The sequence below is a fragment of the Corvus moneduloides genome, chromosome 3, assembly GCF_009650955.1.
Source record: "Corvus moneduloides isolate bCorMon1 chromosome 3, bCorMon1.pri, whole genome shotgun sequence".
Classification (NCBI taxonomy): domain Eukaryota; kingdom Metazoa; phylum Chordata; class Aves; order Passeriformes; family Corvidae; genus Corvus; species Corvus moneduloides.
In genome coordinates, this window is record NC_045478.1 from 73,413,748 (window position 1) to 73,439,944 (window position 26,197).

The 26,197-nt window shown below is 37.4% G+C and overlaps 1 protein-coding gene across 10 annotated transcripts in view; it reads left to right on the forward strand.

Annotated features, from left to right (window-relative positions):
- Positions 1–26,197, forward strand: part of RGS7 (regulator of G protein signaling 7) — a 246,431-nt gene that overhangs the window by 13,580 nt on the left and 206,654 nt on the right. The gene's annotated exons all lie outside the window — the stretch shown is intronic.

Sequence of the window (26,197 nt, forward strand, 5' to 3'; positions counted from 1 at the left end):
GCAATGCTTTAAAAACTGTAAATTCCTCATGGCTGCAGAATTCTTGTAATGTTGCCAGAATGCTGTTTGCTTAAGAGCAAGGAGTGTGTTTAAAAATTGGATAGCGGAAACATGGATATGAATAATTGTTCTTCTGTCCTGTTTGAAAAAATGGTGGTTATTCTCTGCCTCTGTTTCCCATTTTCAATTTGGAGATAATTCAGATGGATTATGAAGGCACACTGATGATAAGATTCATTGTGGTTTTGAACACTGTATAGTATAGTGATGGCAGTTCTGCAATAACCATTATTGCCTTATTTTTCTGATACACCTTTTTCCAGTTGTTTTTCACAATACCACTGTGATTCATTACAGATCAAAACTTTGACCAACAGATTTTTTTTCCCTTTTGAGTGAGGTTTCTTCAGCCTGGAAAACTTTGTCTGTCTCCCAGTGGAATGTAAGTGGAGACACAGTGGCTAAATCTCCACATGGTGTGTTGATAATACACTTTCTAGAGTCATTGCTTCTATTTCTTTACCTGCTTCTAATTTTTCAGTGAGTGATGACAGAGGAAAGAAGATGTACATGACCTGCAGTACAGGCCCATCTGTGAAGACCAGATGGCATATTTAACAAATTTTCCAATGATTTGGTTATTTTCCGTTCAATTTCCTGTAAATTGTCTAGGGGAAACTCATGTGCTGAAAGAAGCAAGAATGATGGAAGTGCTGACCTTTATTGACAGAATGGCATTTTATGCTTTATAACCACTGCATCCTAATCTTACTCTGTAATGCTTATAAGTGCTGTATTCAAAATAATACATTTCATGTTTCTATGGAACCCAAACACATGGGGTGTTGGGGTTTTTTTGTTCTTTTTTTTGTTTGGGGTTTTTCTGGTTGGGTTTTCTTTTGTTGTTGTTGTTTGTTTGTTTTGTGTGTGTGTTTGGTTTTCTGGGATTTTTTTTTGGTGTGGTTTTTTTTTTTTTTTTTTAAATTCATGCCACTAAAAACTCAGAGGATATCTGTAACTGATGTGTAGAGCCATGTTTGTGAGATTTTGTTTTTCAGGAATTTAAGGCTAGTCAGAACACTGATTAAGTGTCATGGTGAGTGTAAGTAAAAGAACATTAATCCATGCTTTATTTACCCCAAGCTTTAATTTTTGTAGCATATACTTTAACTGTATCTTTCAGCAGTATATCCTGACCTTCACGATGCTGAAGTAGTCTTTCAATTTGTGTTCATATGGAAAGAGTGAGTCTAATATGGATAGTGATTATTTGAATGAACCTATGCAGCTTCATACACATTATTCACATGAAACATGATTATACCTGCAAATCAAGTGCCTTGTTTGTTTCTTTTGCTTGGCAGTTGTGGTTGGTTGGTGTTTTTTTGGTGGTGTATTTTTGTTTGCTTGTTTGTTTTCACTAGGGTTGATATTATTGACATCTGTGCCTTTGGCAGCAGGATTTAATTTCCCAAACTGTGTGTGTACATGTGTACCCATGTTGGGTATTCTGGTACTCTAGTTTTGACTAAGTTGTCCTCTGGAATGAATAGCTTTGCCAGTGATATAAAATATTTTCCTCACTTTGGATTACTGCCCAGTTTCTTTTTCACTTTTCATAAACTTTTATAAAATGACATTAATAACACCTTACTATGTCATTTCTAACATCCATGATTCTAAATCAATATATTTGTCAAAACCGTCTTGTAGTGGTTTGGTCCAAAATAGTCATTACTGTTTACCTTCTGTGAGATAAGAATTAGGAGAAACGCAAAGCAGGCACCAAACTTGAAAGAATATAAAGAAGTTTATTAACAGACCTAAAAGAAGAAAAAAAATAAAATCATACCACACCTTCAGAACACTTCTCCTCCCCCCACCTTTCTCCCTTCTCCAAGTGACAATGTAAAAAGACAACCCTTGAGATGTTCAGTCTGTTTACCACTTCCATAATAACCTTGTTCAGTCCATTTAGGAAGAGGAGTCTCTCTTGCCCATGCTATGAAAACATTATCACAATGAGACAGCTGCCCAGGTTGGTTCTCTGCTCGCATGTGAGTCCCTTCCCCGACTTGCAGCTTTTCCCACAACTGCTTTCAAGGGTCCACTCTTGAAGTTTTTTGGGGTACAATTTTAAGGTTGAGCCATTCAGAAACAAAAGTTCTCTTCACCCATCTCTGGGAGCATTTCATCTCTAAGAACAGAGGCCCTTCTCCTTCCCTGGGAGCAAAGGGTCTTCATCATCTTCATCTTTAGGACTATCTCTGGGAGCATCTCTAGGAACTGAGGTTTTCTCCTTTCCCATTTGGAGCAAAAGTCCTCATTGCTTCCATCTCTCCCTGTCCAAACTTCTCATGAAATTACAGCTGCGTCAGCATCTGCTCATCTCAGCGCAGGTGCTTTTGCTCACAAGTACAAGTTAAACGCTCCACCCCCCATGCCTTCATGGAATTACAGTGGGTACTCTGATATATCATAGCTTTACAACAGAATTTCAGCTTTAAGCATCTCCTCTTTCTCTTCCCTCAGGTTTTCAGCTCTTCATAGCACTAAAAGGGTTAATCTCACCTCGGCCTTGCAGCTGGAATGAAGCTTATTGCTGTTGGTCACAGGATCTCTGCTGGACAGCGGTGCAGCTTTTGGCTGAATCTTGGCAGCACTGGAGGTGGGGGGTGCCAAGCCGGCCGTCTGCCCACAGCAGGGCTGTGGGGAGGGTTCCGCGGCTGGAACAGGACCCATCGGCTCCAGGATGGCCGTGGCCCGGCCCGGCCTGGCCCAAGCAGAGACTGGCCGGGCCCGCTGGCCCCCACACGGGGCCTGCAGCCACCTGTCCCAGCACCGGAAAACGAGAGAGAGCTTGGGGGGGAGTTTGTCTATTCTTAAGTGTGGATCACAGAGGTGGTCACAACTTTAAGTGGCTTAAAGAATTGTCCATATTCAAACTGGCCAGCTGATAGGTTCTGTCAGGTCACAGAGGAAGCTGTAAGCACCCCTTTGCAAGAACATCACTTCTGGGACTATGCTTGCTAACCCATGACACATCTTTACCTCTCAGAAGCTGTGAGTTTTTTCGATTATAAGTGTCAACTTATAGTCATAACACTAAAATCAATATCCCTTTAAATTGTTTTTTTAGAATGTTGCTGTGTGCTAATGAGGTTGAGTCATGGTCCTAGACACTGCATGATTTTAAGTCTGATGCTATGTTGGGTTTAGTGCAGTTTCTGGCTGTGTCTGAGAGACATATATGACAAATCACAGTTTGAGACTAACTAAGATTTTCCTTCTGCAGTCACAAGAACTTTTATGACCCATCGGACATCTGGTTTTGCAACTTTAGTTGTATTTTCAGTGCTTCAGTTCAGTGTAGAAATCTAATAAATCCTTTAATTTGCATGATTTTATTGCACTGAAATTTAAGCCACGTTCCCTGAGCAAGGAACCAAACTAAACACCACATAAAGTTTATGTGGACCAAAGAAATGCACCTTATATACAGAGCCAAGTTTTATTTCTTAGTGTAATTAAAGTATTAGCAACCAAATCAGAGTTGTTGTTCCATTTTAATGCTTCACACAGATGGACACTCAAATCTATATCCCTAATTATCCTATTATTGTTAATTTCAGAAGTTTTTAGGGCTGAAGCTCAAACATGATCTATTTAGTATCCTTTTATTTCTCTGGTGTTAAGCTCTTTAGGTTCCTATGGTAATAATACCAAGTTATCTTCTAGAATGATGGTGAAGGATTGTATCTGCATCCTGGTAGAAACAGTGTAACGTTGATGTAAAGTATTTCTTCGTCATTGCTCTTGGATCTGCTTGTATGTCTTGTTTTGTGTTTGCTAACATGATCATCTTGCTTGCTCTTTTTTTATTGCTTCCCAAGTTCCATTTTATATCTGAATTTTACTATACAGGGTTTGTTTTACCCAGGTCCTGAGTTTGCATTCCTTCACCAGGAATTTGACAATATATGATTTGTTTGTAGCCCTGGAGCCCAGGTGTCAGCCTATACAGGTAGCAGCAAAGATGTCTGCTATCATCTGCTGCTTGAACTTTTGGGGATTTCTGTAAAAAGACCCCTACGTTTCTTTAACAAAATTCAGGCTTCTTTAATCTAAGTAATACTTTATTAGGACATCCTTGTCCTAATAATAACACCCTTACAATAGGGTGTCTGAATTGTTTATGGTACATAACGAATGATCCAATAGAAAATCTGTGTATCTACTGATACGTGTAGATATAATGTTTTGGTAATTGCTCACTGTTAATTTTGCTGGTAGGTTACCAAAAGTCCCATATAACAGTTTTCATAGCAAATTAGTCTGGTTGTAAATATAATGGCCTTTAAAGCTTCTAAATTTTTTGCCTTTTCTAAAGTAATGAGAGAGCCACAGGATTTATCTTCTAAATCTTACATAGTCTACAATCTGTGGACCAGAACACACAATTTACACATTACCAGTAAAACAGAGGTAAATATAACAGGTCAAATTCATAGCTGTTATCCAAAAATAGTCACTTGTGCAGACTTAGACTCTCAGTGAGTGTAATCTAAGAGGCCCTATTAAAAACCATGACCTTTAGCAAACAAGTGATTATTACCCCTGTCTTCCACTCAAGTCTTATAAGTGAAGCCTGAATTTGCAGCAGTTTGAACTTTGCAATCATCTTAAATGAATGAAGGAGAAAGACCTTATTAAATAAAAAGCAGAAGCAGAATTATTTTGGACATAATTTGAACATCCTCTCGGATTAATGACATTTACAGTATTAATCAGAGACCCTGAAAATCAGAGTTGTTGATGCCAGAATAATAGAAGCATCTCAGCTGACAGTGTTGGTGCTCTTGAATTGTGATATACATGAAAACCAGTTTATTTGCATATAAATTTTCTTGTATCCAAGTGCACTCTGTCATCATTGACTATTTTTAAGAAAGGCTAAGAATTCCAATTCCATTGTGAGGGTGCAAAAATATATATTTTCTTTTTATATTAATCAAGCAATATTGCTGTGAAAGCTACAACTCAGTAAATCAACTAACAATTGCAAGTGATATTTATAGAAGCTCTGTTGGAACCATATGTCTTCTTAACCACTGTAGCCAATGACTTCTGTTTGTTACTTTTTAAGCAAGAAAATCTCTTAGCTTATTTTAATAATAGTCTACAAGGGCCTTTTTCAGTTTTGGCTGTTCATATTTTTTCCTATCTTGAAGTGCTCACTAGACTTTGTAGTTCAGAAGAACAGAGTCTTTGATTGTCAATGCTTCACTAATATGGCAAGAGAAAATGCCTTTTATCTCACAGCCTGACAAATTGATTTTTTCTTGCAAGGTACTGTTGGATCTTACAGCTTAAAAGTGCTGCAGTAATGTCCCAGATATATTTCCATTCACTGTTCCTTAAATGGAATTTGCAGTTTCTGAATTTTGCCTTTTTTGGAGTCTCTTTGAAAGAAATGAGACTTTTTTAACACACAAAAAGGCGAGGAGAATGTTTGATACATTATTTCATGACTGACTTCAAGCATACTCCCTCAAAGGAAGTGTGTTTATTTTCGTTCACGTTCGAAATACTTTGAATTCCAGTTTTAAAATGAAGTTCCAAGGTTACACAAAGTTTTGAAACAGTTTCTATTACTTTAGTTCATTTTTCAAATGTTTTTATTTTAGATGAATGATGTGGGTGATTGAAAACTAAGCTGTAGAGTTGTGATTTTGCTTTGAAATACATACTCTTATCAGTGCATGTGTCCTAAAAAATCATGTGCTTTTTCAAGCACTAATTGGATGAATTGATGATAAACAGCATAAAAAAATATTGGGAAATACTATCATCTCATTTTATTACATGAAATTATTGTGCTTGGAGAAGAATATGTTTAGGGAAATAAATTGCCAAAAGATTATTGGCTTTTCTTACTCTGATTTGATTGATCAAAGATATGACATTGTTATACTTTTTTTCAGTTGTTGTGAAGATCTTGACTCTTATCTGTTTAGGAGACTCTTAAGCTTCAAGCTTGTATTCTTTCTCATGTGTCTCTGTATGACCACTTGCAATCACCATTTCAGTCCTTGATCATCATAAACTTTGAAATGTTGAAATACTCCCTGTAGATACTTGTTGGAACAAGCATTACTGTAACTCTTTTAGTGACTGATCACAATCTGATTAATACAGTTAATGCATTTAATACAGCCAGTTAATACACAGGCTAGTATATGCTTTTGAAAGAGATCTACTATTTGAGTATCCCAGTTGCAGAATAAAATTAAAAAAAAAAATTAATAATGGCAGCATAAACCAAAAGATCCTGATTGAGTGGTCAAATTTTAAAGCTGCCAGAAAATGGCACTATTCTTTTAGGGAGTATTCTGAACCACAGTTAGTAGAAAATAATAAAACCTTTTTCTGACTGCATACTCATGACTATCTGAATTTTGACAAATATTAATAACACTGTATAGGTCAGATTAAGTTAGGTGACCTTTAAATGTCCCTTCCAACCTAAACTATTCTTGTATTCCATGAAGTCATGTGAAGGTCTGTTTCTTTTTAGGGGATGGAGTGGGGTTTTTTCAGTGTGGTTTTTTTGTTTGCTTATTTTTTGTTGTTTGTTTGGTTTTTTTGCTGTTGGTTTAGTATTGAGACTGGGTCTCTAAGTCTTAGCAGGAGACAGACTGTTGCTGAGCATTTACGTTGCCAAAATGGTAAGGCAGATCTGTTCATTAGTAGGACTACATGGCTATGTATTTTTAGAACCTTCCTGTAGTTCAATTAAGGTGAACTGTGTAATTTGTCTTTGACACAACAACTAACAGATACAACTTACAATGGTGCTGAGTTGACTTTCAGCATGATCTGGTTTTATGCCTCCTCTTGCACTGCAGAATATTTGGCTTAGAAGCAAAACACTTGGCAAAGTTTTCTAGTTGAAGAATGCAGGCCTTTATGCTGGTGGGTGCAACAGCTGAAGGTATGGATTTAGTTTCCTTAGTTTCCTTTTGAAACAATTTCAGTACTCAAGGAGAGGCCGATTTTTTTTGTTTTGTTTTGGTTGGTTGTTTCCCTATGGAGGGTTGATCATCCAACCGCCTAATTATAATGAAATCTCTTCCTGATATTTCCAAATGTTAATTGTCTGTGTTTTATAAAGTAGATTATACTCATTTTAACAGATCTAGTATTTTAAAATTGACTTTTAAAAGGAATTTTAATTAAATTGTGCTTTGGTTATTGGATATAAATCCCATTTTGTTGATAATGAGTTTCATTAATGCTGCTTTGCATATGGAAGCATTTGTTGTTTGATGACTTTCTTGCAGGTGTACTAACTGACATTAAATCAGTGGTTGATATATTTCTAATTTATCAGTGTTCTCATCGTAGGCTGTGTTGTATTTATATTTAACTACCTGCTTTACCACTGATAAGTATCTATTGGCTCACCTACTTACCTGCACATTACTCTATTGATCTCTCTTCTTATCTTGCGTTTTGTACTCTTATGCTTGAGTCAATTTATTCCAAGGACACAGAGTACTTTTCAAGTCATTTAAACACACAACAGGAAGATTATCCAGGTGATAGTTTTATCATTGATTTTTATAAAAAAGACTGTTGTTCTTTATTCTGAGCTGGCACCTAAGCCCCACACAGCTGCTCACTCTCTCTTCTCCCTTGTGGGATCGGGGAGAGAATCAAAAGGGTAACACTGAGAAAATTCGTGGGTTGATCTAAAGACAGTTTAACAGGGAAAGCAAAGCTGTGTGCACAAGCAAAGTGAAACAAGTAATTTATTCACCACTTCCCATGGGCAGGCAGGTGTTCAGCAATTCCCAGGAAAGCAGAGCTCTGTTATCCGCAATGGAGACTTGGAAGGCAAATGCCATCGTTCTGAATGCCCTGCTCCTTTTCTGCAGCCTTATATGCTGAGCATGATGCTGTATGGTCTGGACTACCCCTTGGGTCTGCTGTCCTGTCTCTGTCCCCTCCCAATTTCTTGTGCCCTCCTAGCACACTTGGTGGTGGGGTGGGGTGAGAAGTAGTAAAGGCCTTGATGCTGTGTCCGTGCTGCTTGGCAATAAATAAACCTCCCTGTGTTGCCAACATTGTTATAATCACAAATCCAAAACATAGCTCCATACTAGCTATGTACTTTATGAATTGTACTTTATTGTATAGTGGTTCCCATGTGCTTCCAGGGTTCCATAGCTATGAGGTGTGGGTTTTGTTGCTGGAGGCCTGATGGTATTGTTTTGCAAGCTTGGGAACAGTTCTTCAGCAAACCTGCCTGCATTGCACCAGGAGGCAAGAGGGTGATAAAGTGCTTTTTAATTGGATGATTTAATGAGCAGGCCCAGAGATAACTTACAACTCAAATTTTTATGCTGCTACTGAAAAAGGTCTGTGGTAGTGGTAAGTGACTAAATTTTTGTCTTCTTATCACCTTCCTGTGAAGTGTAAAGCCCATAATACCAGTGGTATCTTGGTGCATCTTAATATCCAAAGCAAAATACTCTTCTTGTTAGTTCCATTATCCTTCTTCCTGCTGCTTAATTTTCCTGCTTTTTTTATCTTGCTCTGTCTTACCATATTCCAAATAGGTAAACTCTGTCTGAATTTCTTAATAGGTTAGTGGAGTCCTTTAAAATAAACTGTTATGCAAAAATAACATACTCTAAAGCTCTTGGAAGTAGCTTTTTATCAGGACTATATTCTCTCTTTGTGTGCATTCGCAGAACTGGGAAACAGATCACCTTTTTAAAAAGTGAAAGTGGCTGCAGCCACAAAGAGGCTAATTTTAGTTATTGTTGCAGATTTTGTGTGTGTATGTGTGTCTACACATAACTGTGAATTAGTACAAGTTTGATAACTCTTTCTTTCCCTCTTTAACATTTTCTCAAACAGGTTGTGTTTAACAGCTTCCTTTTTCTGGTTATTCGTGAGAGTGGATGAAGCGACTGGTTAAGCATCTGTACCCTGCAAATTTGGTATTCTAGTAAATGTGTAATGGTCTTGTCTGCTTGGTGAAGTCAGAAGCTCCAGCCAGCCTAAGTTTGTTTTCAGCCAACAGGGTTGCATCTCCATAAACTGGTGGAAGATTAATAACAGCTTCTTTTACCAACTGTTTCCTCACCAGTTCCTGGCTAACACAAGAAAAAGTCTTCCAGGGCTCCACAATAATTGTTTGTCCACTGTCATAGCAAAAGATTTCTCATATAGAACCTTCTCTTTTCCAAAATATTAAGCTGTTGTCAAGTGTATTGAAGTAACAGACCTCCCACACTCTTTCTCTAAATATACATTATATCCAAAACACGCCAAGATGATAGGAAAAGCTGTGACCAGTTATTTTCTTATAAAATGAACCTATTCTGTAGATAACTCTCCTAATCGATCTTCTCTTAAAGAAGGCAAACATTAATTTATTATCTATTTGATTAGTTAATATTCTCTTGCAGAATATCTCATGATTATCTTTGTCTTGTGGAGCCCATTTGTGTCTGCTCCAGCTGACAGAACTGTTCCTGGTACCCATCCTCTTGAATACACTTTAAAGAGTGCTGCAGCACTCTCTATAATGCAGATTATCCATTGTTGTTTATCCTTTGGTACATTTTCTACTTTGCACTAAAATGATGGAAAATTTTGGTTGGCTTACTCCCCGGGTGTTTTATATTGGTGAAAAGATATTTGGGCAAAATAATACCAACTCTTTCACAGGCTGAGAAGTTTTCTGCTGTATTCCCTGTTTTGTACAAAGAAGTATGAGGCTTCTGTGCTCTCACAGTGCTTCTGATGAGTTAGCTTCCAGCATTGCTGTTGGGAGCCATCCGAATTCAGACCTAAGGTGTGTGCATCACTTTTTAATCTATGCTCTACTTAGGGAGTCTATGAGGATGAGATGCTAAAACTCTTCACTTGCACCACCACCTGTGTTTTCCCCTTATCCAGTAATGGGACTCTGCCTCACAAAACACCCCATAATAGACATTTTTTAAGTCTAAGCTTTTTGCGATTGGAGTTCTCCTATCACCATGGTACCTTTGCTTTAGAGGTACAGTCACTGTTCTAAGTTGATTATGAATGCTCTTATTAGTTGTTAAGATAAAAACACACTTTCTGAATTTATACAGATATGCCATGGAGCATTGAATCAAGAAAAAATCCAAACAAGGTTCTATAAGCAACTCTGAAATTTAATCTCTGGCCAAGTCTTATGCAGTACACTAAATACTTATTAAGGATAAGCTGTTTCTACTTTTAGAACAAACATTAAATGGCAGATGTCTATAATTCTAATACCAGATGCCCCTGATGGAAAGGATTTGTGACCTAAATACTCCTGAACAATTTCTTCCCTAAATGCACATTCACAGTGGCACATGACTTAGCTGATCTAGGTAACCGGAGAAGTCTTTATATCTGCTAATGTTAGAAAACATACATTGGCAAGGTGTCCTTGATACCATTCTGGTTGCACAGAATAGAGGAGAAAAAAGTACAGAAGATATGGAGTGACTCTGTTTAGTGAAACCAGTTAAAACACTGACTCCAGCATGGAAGCCTGAGAACCAATGTTTTAATTGGGATCTGAGAGTGCTAAAGAGAAGTATATTGCTCACCTTCTCCTGAAGAGGAACTTTTGGGTATTTTTGAGTTCCTTAGTATTGTATGCTGAAAGGGCTCATAACAGTGCTGATGTATGTTAGAAGATAAGGTTCTTTGGAGGAAAAAAATATTTGTGAAGACAGAGTGGATGCAGGAGGCTTGTTTTTGTCCTTTCCAACCCAGTTAGAAGTCCTAGGCTTGCTGCAGAATTAATTAGAGGAAGTTCTTTTGTACTTTGTTATATATAAGGTCAGATTAGATTGCCATAATGGTCTCTTGGAGCTTTGTATTAAAACAGAGTCGTGGTTTAACCCCAGCTAGCAAGTAAATATCTGACAGCTGCTCGCTCACTGCTCTGCCTTCTGGGTGGGGAGGAGAATCTGAAAAACAAAAAGTAAAATTTGTGGGTTGAGATAAGAACAGTTTAGTCATTGAACTAAAGAAAAATATACTAATAATACTAATGATAATAACAACAACAACAACAATAATAATAGTATTAATAGTAATGAAGAGGAGAGAGAGAGGGAGGAATAAAACCCAAGAAATACAAGTGATGCACAATGCAATTGCTCACCACCCGCTGACCGATGCTCAGCCCCCCGAACAGCGATTGGCCCCTCTTGACCAACTGCCCCGGTTTCTATACTGACCTTGGTGTTCTGTGGTATGGAATATCCTGTTGGCCAGCTCGGATCAGCTGTCCTCATGATGCTGCCTCAACTTATTGTGCACCTGCTCCCTGGCAGAGCATGGGAAACTGGAAAGTCCTTCACTGAGGGTAAGACCTGCTCCACAACACCAAAAGCATCAGTGTCTTATCAACAGTATTCTCATGCTAAATCCAAACCACAGCACTGCATCAGCTACTAGGAAGAAAATTAACTCTATCCCAGACAAAAACAAGACAAGCCGTCAAACAAAATTACTTTCCTATGAAATTCTAAGATCTAGGTTACCCAGGCTAGAGAAGGTTACTTTTGTTTCAGAATGACTTGGCAGCTTTGCCAGTACAATATCCTAATCTTTATCCTTGTATTTATTTATTAAACATAAATTAGTATTTTCTTTTCCCTGTTTGGGGCTGCATGTATCTGCAAATGTCACTTTGAGTGACAGTCCAAGAGATCTCAGTCTTTGGTGGATTCTAGCATTGTTTTAAAGTCCAGTGATAATCATCTTTAGCTGGTGGGATGGCTGTGCACTTGTCACTGGCCACTGTGCCCCAAACTTTGGGTGAAGGGTGAAGAACTTTACCTTCCACTGCTCGTTGCCCTTGCAATTTTTTTAAATGGAAAAAAGCTGCTGTAAACTAACTCTGGCTTGAAAAAATTAATATCCTCCTATTCATCTGGATTCTAGCTTACAGTGAAAGTTTTGTGTGCATCTATAGTCTCCCTTGAAGTGAATGAGAAAAGACTTGTTTTCCCTTGTACAAATGTTTCTCCCGGTTTGGTGGTTGAATATTTTGTCACAGATGTCATCCAGTCTAAAGTTTCAACATTGAGAACCACTTTAAATATTTATCCTCATAATCCCCCTTTTCTTTGCTTTTTTTTTTTTTTAATTTTCCCAGGAATAATATATTTACATCTTGTCCAAAAAAACCCACAATAAACTAAATTAGTTAAACATAGAATAAGCGATGGCCCTGCTATACAGTTAATGTCTCTCTGTGTATATTTTGTATTTTGAGGTTAAAATTGGTCCTTGAATCTAAATGTGTCTACTGGTCTCTTTTTTTTTTCCCCCTAAACAATTGCTTTCTGATTTGATGTTTCTCTTACCTTCTTTCAAGTGTTTTCATCTTTTCTGTGGTTTTTTTTTTTTCTTTTCCCATCAGTTCTATTTGTCCCATTCATACTGGCAGGCCATTCAGGAATGACATGTGGTAATGCTTTGTTGGAAATGTTCGGATTTTGCCCATGGATTAACCTAGAAACACTAAACTGTGATGCTTTAGTAAAGTTTTGTTTACAGTACCTTTCAACAGATCAAATGGAAATTTGATCTGTAATTATTAAACCTTATCTCCTAATTCTAGTTATTTGCTAGATGTTCATATGAAAAACTGGTGTTCACAGAAGACAGAAACTACTGATATTCAATGTTGAATCAGAGTTGTAATGGAAGTTTTAACCAAAAGCAGAAATTTTTAAAGGAATATGGACTGTACAAGGAAATCATAATGAATAAGTAACCTTTTTATTAGAGTTGATGTTATCACTAAACAGGTTCTATACTCTTAAATCATGTGATATTTGAATTTGATACTTATGTCATATCTAGAGAATAAGAATGCAATGTAGATGAAACTGCAGTTGGTGGAACTTGAGCAGAAATTTCTGCATTTATTAATTGACAGCAAAATTAAATTACTTTCTAAAGACATCTCAATACAGGGAAGGTAACAAATGTGACTGAAGCAAATTGATTTGAAACATCTGTTGATTTATGGAAAGTATTTTCCTGCTTTTTGCCTCCTCTACTTGCATATTCTAGACCAAACAATGCTAGAATGCCAAAGACAACTTTCCTGCTGTAGTGGAAAAAAGGAAAATACTGGGAAATGTCCGTGTGAAATAACAACAAAACATGGTGTTCTGGTCTAGTAACAAGGTAAATTAACTTCCTTCTCTTTGTAGCTTGTAATGGTACAGACAGGGGAAAAATACTTTAAAGCTGTAGTAAGCAATAAAAAAATGGACACAGTCTGTATTGCAGTCTGTAGCCAATCAAATAGTCTATTACTAAAGCCTTGGTCAATCAAATAATTTCGTTACTAAAACTGTAAACTAAGTTAGTTTTGTGACTCAGAAGGCAACAATGCCTCATGATGTGAAGTAAAAGTTCTCCTTCATCTTTGCTACTAGTATATAACAGCAAATTTTGACTGCATTACTTGGAGAATGTTCTTTTGAACAGAAATGCAATTCATTGGTTGGACAATAGGCTTGTTTGGTTTGCGGTTTTTTTTTTCCTTTTAGGTGAGGGCAGGGGTTTATAGTAAATTTTGTTAGACCAACAGGAGAAGTTAACTTATCCCCAACACGTTTTAATAAGGTCAGTGACTATTGGCAATGCTTCTTTTAGAAACAGTGAATATTTGGAGAATTTAATCAAGATGGAAAACAAGGGTGGGAGGTATGCAGTTCCTCTCTCAGATACTCAACAGTACGAGAAATTTCCAGTATGTTTACTCTGAGTTTTAGTGAAGTAGCGTCTAATGATATATCCTCAAAAGCACTGCAGTGTAGTTTTCAGCATAAATACCATTTAGAAAAGGGTCTGTGTGAGAGCTGTATCATTCAGGCACAGATGGGGACAGGATTATGATAAACTGGTCTTCATGATATTGCATGATACTGCAACACCTGTATCTGCAAGGCAGAGAGTACTTATTGTACACTATGACATTTATATTGCCCACAGAATGTTCTGATGGATAGCAATACCTCTGTTAAGAACTCAATTTTTTACAAGTTGAGGATACAAATCTTTTACAAAGATCGATGAGCAAACATCGATGCATCCTTGCAGAACATCTTTCAGTGTACGACAGAGCTGATACAGAATAGTCTCCAGTATGTAAAAGAATAGAATTTTGCCATGAAAGATAGATTTGGCTTGCACAGTGTTTTTAAGAATGAGTTTACACAGTTCATTACTTGTACTGGGTTGTTAAGATGGAAAGGTGAGACCTGTGGCTAACTCTTCCATTGCATTTCTAGCTAACCCAGAAGAGTATTGTCAAGGCTATGCTGGACAATAGGATATTTTTCAGTAGTGTAGGTTTACACTCGTTCTACAGCAGGTGAGCAAACACTGATATGGCTGGTTTTGGAGTCATGTGTACATAGACAAATACTAATTTTTAAAATATATATAAAAGGCTGAGTGATTTAATAATAGATTGGAAAACACTTATTATTATTGCAAATAATCATGCCTCGAGAGAAATGCAGAATATCTTTTACAGAAAACATGATGGTGAGCAGGAAAATGTGTCTCTATTGACTTGTGTGGATGTAGCTGCCATAATCATGTCTAGGAACAAGTTCTGTTACTCATTTATCTACACGAAGTATAGGGGATGGAATAAAAGCAATGGAGGCATGCATATAGAAATTCAGTTCCTATCAGTGTACCAAATAAGGAAGAATTTAGGATTATGGTATGCTGTAACTGGTGTTGCTCGTGAGAATCTGTTAGATTTACTTGGTGTTCACTGTTGAAGTATTTGTACTTATAATAACACATTTCTCATCCTTCTTATAATTCTCATTTCCAGTGAGAATTCCATGAATGAGGCTGTATTTTATGTGTGAGGGGAAAAAAAGAAAAGCTTTATGCTGGAAGCTAGCTGTAGAATCTAGAGAGATTGCTGCCAGACTTTTCTGATGGGATTTCATTCCAACCTATGCAGCCTCCTTGACCTCAGTGGGGCTTGCAGCTAGTGAAAAAATGCTCACTTCACACGAACGCTTTGTCTTCAAAAAACCCCAAGAAGTTTTCCTCTCTTCTCTAATGATGATTGGAATACTTATTTTGGTCTCCAAGTATAAATGTTTTGTCTTCGAAGATGGTAAAGGTAGAAATCTTTTTGTGTCTGTTCTGCATTCAGTGGTGAGTCACATGGATTGGTACTTCATAGAATTACTATTTGTTTATATGAATAACACAATAAGAGGGTGTTGATCAGTAGTACAAAACCTAGTTGGAGGCCAGGAACTGGTGGTGTGCCAGGGGGATTTTTACAGAGTCCTAAGTTTAACATCCTCATTAGTGATCTGAATGATGGGACAAAGTACCTCCTCAGCAAATTTGCTGATAACACAAAACTGGGAGGAGTGGCTGATACACCAGAAGGTTGTGCTGCCATCCAGAGGGACCTTGGCAGGCTAGAGAAATGGGCTGACAAGAACCTCATGTAGTTGTGAAGTTGTTCATGAGTGTTGGTTGATTTTATAACAAAAATACAGTAAAATTGCTGAAGCACTATGCAAAGGTAAGCATTGATTTGTACCATTTCCTATGCATTGGTGAATATGGGAAACATACCAACTCATTTGTCAGTTAAAAGCCATAGACCTTATATCTCTCTTTCCACTTCCCATCCTCCTGCCAAGTCTGCTTTCTTCCATGAGAGGCTGAATATGATGTGGTACTTTAAATTATTTCCTAAATAACTCTGTTGCTATGGCAGCAACTGCTGCTGCTGCTGGAATTTACGTGCAGAGCACTCCAGTCAGGAGATTTACAGAGAAGTAATTTAAAATGGTCAAGTTTGTCAGCATTTTTGTAGCCCACCCACAAAGCAGTTCATTATGCATCTCTTTGCTAGAAACCAGAAGATCTGTTATGACAAGCGCAGTTAGCAATATAATAAAAGAGAAAGAAAGGCCCGAGCTATCTAATATATCTTGGCTAATTTTTTAAATTCTTGCAGAATGTAATTTGCTATTATGTAGGAATAAGACCTCAGTATGATCCAATGATTAAGTGCAATGTCATTTCATGATTTTGCTTAAATAAGGCTGAGCTCTTTTTCCGAACAGCTTTTTGATTTTTTTTTCAAATGAAGACTATACCAGTATACCACTTTTTGAAACATTCTGACATTGCTTTTGAAAGTATTGTAGGACTTCTAACCTTGTACCTTGACACCTGCTTTCAAAGGCGAAGCCCACACTTGCTTGATTGCAGGAGTAGTTTTATATATAGATCTAAGAGAATATGAGTAGCTGTAAGGGCTGGGCTTGTCTTCCTCTTCCTTCTTACACTTTGTGAGATTGTAGCTTTTTCCTGAGTAACAGTAGTGAATAATGTAATTTTGACTCTATGAGAATTAAATTTGTACAACAGCACTGAAAGTTATGACAAAATGAAATTACGGATTTGAAGATCTACTGGTTCAAAGGTTTGTGTCATCCCTAACACTTAACATTTATTTGCCTTTTGTTTAATATTGTTCATTTTCTGCATTCTTCAGTCAGTAATCAATTTAAACCTGCAGCATTATCTGTGAAGTTGGGCATCTTTCTTTGTTCTGTGGATATGAAGCAATGCATATGTCATATGGTATATGTGGCAGGTACATACAATGAATTAATTTGTTGCTGTCTGTAGTGGAACAGGAAAGAAAGATGAACTATCTTTGTCCATTCCCTGTGAATTCCAGAAGCTTTTCCCATTGTGAGGCAGCATTGTTACATTGGGACACGTTGTTAATCAATGAGCAATTCTCTGTTCCTATAGTCCATATAGAAACTCCCTAAGAATGGAGTCCAGAAGTTGAGAAACGGTGCAGAGCTATGGAGAAAATCAGGAAAATCCCTTAGAAGTTAATTAAGGTATCAATCTACCTTCTCCCCAAGTGGCTTCAAAGCACCTGTTACCTTGACTAAAGCAAATAATGTCCTTTATTGCAGTAAAACATGAGTTAAAAACAGATAAGTACCTGTTTTTCCCTGGTTTAAGTGGTTTATAGGCCCTTTTTGTATGGATGTACAAAATGAAAATAAAGGTTATACTTTGAGCAAATGAATGTAGATCACATCTATCCTTTCATTTATCCCTTAATCAGTCCTTATTTTGAACAAAAGAAAATTTTAGCTATTTCACAAGCCTTGAAATAAAAATCAACTTTAAAAGCCAACTGATTTTCTTTTGAAATTTAATTACAGATATTACATTGGGATGATTTGAAATGAATTTTGACTTAAAATGGAAACTCAAAGTACATATGACAAATATCTCCTGGTTTTGTTATATTCTGGAAGATAAAAATCACCTAATTCAAACAGCTTTGGGAAATTGCATGCATATACTAAGTTTCCTAAGGGAGGGTGAGAGGGTTCAGGCATCCTTCCTTCCTTCCTTCCTTCCTTCCTTCCTTCCTTCCTTCCTTCCTTCCTTCCTTCCTTCCTTCCTTCCTTCCTTCCTTCCTTCCTTCCTTCCTTCCTTCCTTCCTTCCTTCCTTCCTTCCTTCCTTCCTTCCTTCCTTCCTTCCTTCCTTCCTTCCTTCCTTCCTTCCTTCCTTCCTTCCTTCCTTCCTTCCTTCCTTCCTTCCTTCCTTCCTTCCTTCCTTCCTTCCTTCCTTCCGAATTCCTTCCGAATTCCTTCCGAATTCCTTCCGAATTCCTTCCGAATTCCTTCCTTCCTTCCGAATTCCTTCCGAATTCCTTCCGAATTCCTTCCGAATTCCTTCCGAATTCCCTCCTTCCTTCCGAATTCCTTCCGAATTCCTTCCTTCCGAATTCCTTCCTTCCTTCCTTCCGAATTCCTTCCTTCCGAATTCCTTCCTTCCGAATTCCTTCCTTCCTTCCGAATTCCTTCCGAATTCCTTCCGAATTCCTTCCTTCCTTCCGAATTCCTTCCTTCCGAATTCCTTCTTTCCTTCCTTCCTTCCTTCCTTCCTTCCTTCCTTCCTTCCTTCCTTCCTTCCTTCCTTCCGAATTCCTTCCTTCCTTCCTTCCGAATTCCTTCCGAATTCCTTCCGAATTCCTTCCTTCCGAATTCCTTCCTTCCGAATTCCTTCCTTCCTTCCGAATTCCTTCCTTCCGAATTCCTTCCTTCCGAATTCCTTCCTTCCTTCCGAATTCCTTCCTTCCTTCCTTCCTTCCTTCCTTCTTTCCTTCCTTCCTTCCTTCCGAATTCCTTCCTTCCGAATTCCTTCCTTCCGAATTCCTTCCTTCCTTCCTTCCGAATTCCTTCCTTCCTTCCTTCCTTCCTTCCTTCCTTCCTTCCTTCCTTCCGAATTCCTTCCTTCCTTCCGAATTCCTTCCTTCCGAATTCCTTCCTTCCGAATTCCTTCCGAATTCCTTCCTTCCTTCCGAATTCCTTCCTTCCGAATTCCTTCCTTCCGAATTCCTTCCTTCCTTCCTTCCTTCCTTCCTTCCTTCCTTCCTTCCTTCCTTCCTTCCTTCCTTCCTTCCTTCCTTCCTTCCTTCCTTCCTTCCTTCCTTCCTTCCTTCCTTCCTTCCTTCCTTCCTTCCTTCCTTCCTTCCTTCCTTCCTTCCTTCCTTCCTTCCTTCCTTCCTTCCTTCTTCCTTCCTTCCTTCCTTCCTTCCTTCCGATTTCCTTCCTTCCTTCCTTCCGAATTCCTTCCTTCCGAATTCCTTCCTTCCGAATTCCTTCCTTCCGAATTCCGAATTCCTTCCTTCCGAATTCCTTCCTTCCTTCCTCCCTCCCTCCCTCCCTCTTCTTCCTTCCTTTCCTCCTTTCTCTCTCTCTTTCACTATACTTTTAAGAATGGGATTAAGGTGCGTTTTATACATTTCTGAAAATAAATGTGACCTGTGACCAGTGACAACACTGTATGCACACTGTTGATAGCTAGTTATGAACATTTGATCTAACAAAACAATGTTACTTGACCTTATCATACTCAAAATCAAGCATTATGCAAATTTATGCTCTCAGAAAAACCACTAATTACATCCTTAGATCTGTGTTATAGTATGTAAAACAGAGAACTATTAAAATACAAATGGAGTATGTGCAGCTTTAATTGGAGACTTTGAAGAAGGATTTGAATTTTAAAAATGCATTTCCCTGTGAAATCATTTACAACAAACAGCAGTCTATCCATGAGGCTAAATGGAAAACACGAGTGAAAAATAAATGCATTCATAAACTATTTTTTTTTTACCAATATCTACAAACTACACCAAAGTGAGATGGAGCAAATATGCGCCTTAAAAAATTTCAGGGCTTTGATTGCCACAAAGAATTTGCCTTGTATGATGACTTGTTATTCCATAAAAAGACACAGCAAGCTCAGAGTTTCAATAATATCTCTATTAAGTCTGGAATAAAGCAAGTCATACTTTTACTTAATTAAGGAGTACCTGAAATTTGTTAACCTTCTATACAAACTGTTACAGTTTGAGAAACTCTTTGTTATGTGAAACTAATGAGGTAACCTAAAAAGTTGACATGCCTTTAAAGAAGAGAAAATGTCTTAATATATTTGAATTCACAAGCGCTTATTTATGAGGTAATAAATTGCTGAATGAAGTAAATACAGTATGATGCTTTATCAGCTTTGCTAATCAAAAATAGTGAGATGACAGGACTGCATGGCAAATAGAGATGCCTACTTGCAAAAGTTGAAAGTCTTGATGAGTCTCTTATTATAAACCCTTTTGTTTGTTATGTGTAAGAGAGATATTCCATACTGCTTCCTCGTGCACTCTGTCTTCCTTGCGCAATTATACTGTACCTAAAATGAAAAGGGCAAATCTGGAAGAGTCTTGGTAGGGTGTGGTGCATTTGGTGGAAGTTTTGATACCTGGTTTTGGCTGGGAATGGAAGAACAGATGATGTAGGGTAGTGCCATACCAAAGAGGGCACATGCTAGGTCCTCAGGTCTTGGCAGTGGATCATTAGTCTTGAACAGACTTTCTCTAGACTATGTAGTTGAAGGAGTAGTTTGTATAAAAACAGACGCTCAGGACTAAATGCAGCATGCAAATAATTGTTTCTGTAAACTTGCAGACTTCAAAAACTCTTGCCTTTTGGCATCTGCCTTCTCTGCCTGCTTTAACTATTTCTGGATTTACTGGCTTGCTTATAGGTAGTACTTTCAAAATTCATTATCACCATCATTAAATCTCTTAGAAAAAGTGCTCAATATATGGTTGAAGATGCATACTGAGATTGCACCTAGGGCTGGTACTACCCTGAGCAGAATTACACATATTTGGGGTTTTTTTTTTTGTGGTTTTTTTTGGTTTTTTTTTTTCTTCCCCCAAGCCTAGTAAGTGGGATTTGTTTTCATTTTGTAAATTAATGTCTACATTATTACTGTAGACATTATTATTTCTTTTTTCCTTGTAGGGGCAAAAGGGAAGTGTGAAAAATAATAAGATTTCAATGCTAAGGCCATATTGCCAGTGACAGAATACCAGCTGGGCCTCAACTAGGGTTGAAGCAGGAGCCATCCTAAAAGTTAGTTTACCTTAATATTAAAGAAGCTTATGGTCTGACATGCCAGGTTTTACACTGTGACCAAAGAATCTCAGAACTAAAAATTTCCTAAAAGCTTGTAAATTACTGAACCTTTTGACTGTTCTGCTTGTGCAGAGCTTGACTTTCTCTGTTTGGCAAGGAGCCTTAAAACATGGTATGGTAATATTTAGGGTCACTCTTCACTCTTCGTCCCCTCAAAGTACTGCTATTAAAGATACTGCCTACATCTTTTATTCTTCTTTTGGTTCAGCCAATTATAAAGTTTGAGTCCCATATAAAGTAATAGTAACAACCCCACACACTTTTCATTGCTTTTTGCTTTTCTTCTAGTACACGTTACTCGTACTTTTGAGGAAGATTTCAAAGGCTGCCACACTTGTTGCACAGATTAAAAGTTTTTTTTAGTCATGCTAAGTGGACTCCAAAATAAAAAATCTGCTCTAGGAAATAGCTGTGCTACCGGTGAGACATTCTCCTATTTGAGGTGTTATGTGTGGCAGGCTTTTGGACAACTTGATAAATTGTATAGTGCGTGTTTTTTTATTGTTCCTGCAGGAAAATGAAGACATGCAGATTTAAATTTAGTGCCTTGAATGTGGGAAGCTCTATGGAACTAGGAGGTGGCCATTGTCTCATAAAACCTATTTGTTTTTACTTGTCCAATTTGGAAATTCAGGGGTGTGCCTCTGAATCTAGGTGGTCAGTCAAGACTGCTTTTAGAGGAGGCAATGATTTTCTTCACTGCTGATGGAAGGAAGGAACGTAAGAAAGAGATGTTACAATTCTTGGTAAATTAAAAGCAATGATTACAAAATAGGCCTTAACAGTAATTTTTGACCAGGTGCATAGATCTAGCATTTCAAATACCTTTATATGGCAAGACACGCTTTTATGAAGAAGTAGTTTAATACGTGTGCAATCTCTAATGTTTTTTTAAACTGATTTTAAAAAGAAAGCATTCCCAAAAGAGTCATGCATACTCTGCAATAATTATGTAATTATGTAAATGAGACCACTGCAGAGTTTTAGACTGTAAAATGTCCAGTGCTGCTTATTAGGACTAAAAGTATGTATGGGAAGAATATATTCCTTTGAGCAGGGCACAGCTAGTGTCCTTTTTATGTAATCAAATAATCTTGCAAATTTCAAGGATCTCTAAAATTCCCTGCTATAAAAATGCAATCAAGATGATGATAGTAGTTCTTGTGGAAATTTGTTGGTGGTAGCTTACTAACCAGAATTCTTTTTTGTTTGTAGATTATGTAGTTCAAGTCATATACTTTGCAGTTGTGTATAGTTCAGTACAAGTCGCTGAATGCTAATGAAATATGTTCTTTATTGAAAAAAGATTACATTTTGGGTGTTGAAAATTAGGAGACTTCATGCATTCAAAATGGCCACTTGCATCAGCATTCTAGTAAACCTTTTAAGTTGAATTTGGCTGACTTCAAAGGCAGCCATTTCTGTTGATTTTTGAGAATTACCTATCTTTGACTGCTGTAAGGCAGAGCAGCATTATGAGACAGAGGACAGCACACCAGAGAAAATAGACTAAAAGCTAAATATTTTTCTGAATAATCTCAGTGCCCTTTAGCTTTCTTGTCCTGAGATAAGGATTTCTTTTTCCTCTGTAATCCATTAGGTTAATGGATGTAGATGGCTTCTGTTTATTTAGACACACCGTGTCCTTCTCATCATTAATCAGTTTAGAGTAAGTTTGCAGGGTACAAACCTCACAGTCCCCAAAATGCTGCATTACATTTCTGCACTTACTACAAGTCCGAGTAACAACATAGGGATGATTTGTCCTGTGGTTACACAGCAGCCCACATAGGAACTATTTAAAAAGAAAGATGTCTGGCCCAGTCCAGAGCATGCAATGTTATGAAACTCCATATCAAACCAGGTTTTTAAAAACAATTCTCAATGTCTGTGAGCTGTTTTTTACGCACTAAGAGCATATACTAGAAGACAGGTGACTTGCTGTTTCAATAACATTTCACAAAATGCCAAAACCACACATTTTCTTGGAAGAGATGGAAAAAGGAAAGGAAAAGGATGAGACTTTCTTAAGTATTACCATGAGGGAGAAATTCTGTCCTTTTATGAAATATGAATTTCCATGCTTATCATGTGTAATGGTATGTTGAGGTCAAGTAAAATGGCAAGCTCTCTTCAGAACATGGTGAAGATAGCAGAAAAGTCTAAAGATAAGAAGTGATGCATTTCAGAAAATCTTACTTTTTATTCTAAGAGCAGAAAGAAGCTGTGATTAAACTCTTGCCTAAGCTATAGATGACCCAGTTAAAGCTTTGTTCATAACAGAAACTGTAACTTTAATCAAACCTATATATAAAATCTGATTATGTTTCAATGTGTATTTAAGATTGAGAATGTATTTGTGCTTAACTGGGGGCAACAAGTTGCAACTTGCTATATGCAATTTTGTTCATGGATGAGAATGAATCTAATAATGTAATTCTGTTTGCTTTATAGTTTAATTGGTTTTAAAAATTCTTATGTAAGTCTTCATGTATTTTTACTTTGTCAAAACTACTTTTTATTATCTTCCTCTATGCACAGCTGTTTGGTTTATTTCTATAGATATGCAAACCGTAGCTTCCTGCAGCTTGCTTTGGCTTTGCAGACAGGGATTTCATGTTACAGGAAAATAAATGGGAGCAGAAGAAATTTCTGCTTACCTGTAAGGTAATTTACATGTAAGGAGTTTTAATATCATTGGTTTTTTTCAGTGAAGAGTGGAACACAGGAGTAGTAGTGGTTGTTAAAAAGTAAAATATTTGACTTTGAAAGAACTGATCTTTGCTATTTATAGAACAATATATAAAAATGAACTTTCAGAATAAAGTACATGAACATTGCCTTCTAGTAAAATTAGTGAGGGAATGGAAATATCTATCACCCTGAAAATAGAAAACTGTTATCACTTGTCATTAGATTCAAACTCATGGTTTTTGTTCTTCCCAACTGACATGGTTAGTTTCCTGGAGCAGTCTTACATATTCCTTGTGTTTGCCTTCCATGGAAAGAAATGTTATGTGTCAGATTAGAAGTAATGGATGTAAAAATCATCTACTTATTGGAGGAAAATGTATGAAATGGTTACATTTCTGGATCAACCAGAAAGCTAAAGTGGAGCCTCAAAACAATACACAGAAAATAGCACTCCTCCTTCCCTTTTCCTGTTCCATGTCCCTAAGCTGCGTTTTCTTTTGTGAAAGTTTTGTGAGCCAAAGGAAAAGTCAAAGAGTAAAGACGATGAGACAGCTGGAGATAGAGGAATTGGTGCAGAAGAAAAATAGGGTGTTCCAGCTGAACAAGTGAGCAAAGAAACTATGTGTGTCTGTGTCTTCCTGCATTCAGAAGAATTAAAGTCTTAAATTCATTTTAAACAGGACCCTAACCATGATTTGTAGGTCTAATAATTTTCCTACCTCAAGCACTTTTTCATTGTCTGTAATAAGCTTGAAGAGTCTTGACTTGAACTAGCTGATCAGGAGAGGTGTGAGAAATAGCACACTTCTCTTCGCAAGCAAGAGCTAATCCTGGTGTAAGCATGTTTCCCTGTATTTCTTTGTGTAAAAACTAGGTTGTTTGGATGTTTTTTTGGTGAGGGAGAATCCTGCTTTAAACAATGCTGTGCTTCTGGCCTGTTCTCCAAATGACTCACGTGACTGGAAAAGGAATGAGTGATTAGAGTTCTAAGTGTGTGATGGCTACTGCAAGTGTCAAAGGATCTGTCCTACATTATGGCTCTTATCACATGGTCCAGACTTTGTTGCAGAGTGGAGAGTTGCAGGGTTCAGACATTCTTAAAATGATTTGCTACATTTATAAAAGTACTTACTTTCATCTGTGATTATCATTAAATAAAAAGAAAATAATTATCTCCAAAGCAGTAGAGAAGAAACTGAAATTGATTTAGTGTCCATGGCCCCAGTGACTTCCCAAACTAAACTGTATGTGCTCTTTTATTCTGACATTCTTTGTTCTAATTGAGTAATGTCAAAATTCTGTTAAATGCAAGGGAAACAAAATTGGTAAAGGGTCTAGAGCACAAGTTCTACAAGGACCATCTGAGGGAGCCAAGGATGTTTATCCTGGAGAAAAGGAGGCTCAGGAGAGACCTCGTTCCTCTCTACAACTGCCTGAAAGAGTTTGTAGAAAGGTGGAGGTTGTTACTGGGTTCTCCCAAGTAACAAGCAATAGGAGAAGAGGAAAAGGTCTACAGTTGTACCAGGGAAGGTCTAGACTGCATATTAAGAAAAATTTCTTCACCTAATGGGTTGTCAAGCATTGGAACAGGCTGCCCAGGGAAGTAGTTAACTTTAAATACACCTGGAGGTATTTAAAAGATGTGTAGAAGTGGCACTTAGGAACATAATTTAGTGGGGGACTTGGTAATGCTGGGTTCACGGTTGGATATTTTGATCTTGAAGGTGTATTCCAACCTAAATAATTCTGAAAAATCTGGAGATTTTATAATGAAGTTGCATTATGTTTTCAAGGACTTTTATTTTGCTTATTATAGCTCATTGTCAGAAACAAGATTTCCACTCTTTAGGTAAGTACCTTTGCTTCAATAAACACAATTAGGTGATTGTCATTAACACCAGCACCAGCAGCTCCCTCCCGTAACTGGCAGAAATAACAAAATTTCATTTATTGAAGAATATTTCCTGGGGACATGCTTGAGTGACAGCTCAGTAAAGATCAAACAAATTACATTTTGCATAGTAGTTAGTGCACGGGCTTCACTGATCCCAACTTGAACCACCACATATGACCTTTATTCTGTCTTTTTCCTCTTGTCCTCCTTCCTTGTTTCCCTTGCCCTAATACATAACATTCAAATAGATAAGAAATAGTTTAGTATCCTCATCTCTGATTTCCATAATCATAGTAAGTAGTAATTATTGCAAAATGCAGCCATAGTAGAGCTCCAACAATCCTTGCTCCAACAGCTAGAAAACTACAAGGTGTCAGTGTGGCACTTTCTGTGTAATTACATTGATACTGTAACTTAATTTTCATACATTGAATGAGTTTGCAGTTTGCTTTTCTCAAGGGTGCCTAAAAGTCAAACATCAGAGTTCAGGTCTTGAGATATGCTGCTGTTACTACAGCATTTGACATTGTGTATTGTAGCATTTCAAAATGGTTTGTTAAGCTTTACTTTTTCCCCCTCATGGAAGGAAACAGTAACATGCCAAAGAAAAGGTGCTTGCTAAATAAGCATTCATTATTTCTGTACTTATTTCTTGTTCATATAAATATAGAAATACAGGCAGGTAGGAGGTTTGAGAACTCTTGTCCTTATTCAAATACAGAATGCTCTAGTGTCAGTGCAATTTTGAGTTTTGATTGTCCTGAAAGAGATCTACAGCAGAAGTGGGCCAATCTGCAGAGTGCAAAAGTGAACAGAACTGTTGCTTAGCTCAGGAGAGGATTTCTGGTTTGAATTCCTAAAAACTGACGGTTCTGAAAAGGAGTGCCCAATACAGCCCATTGGATTTCAGGGGAGAATGGCCTCTGTGACTGGCCAGGTTTCAGACTGATTTCTATTCTA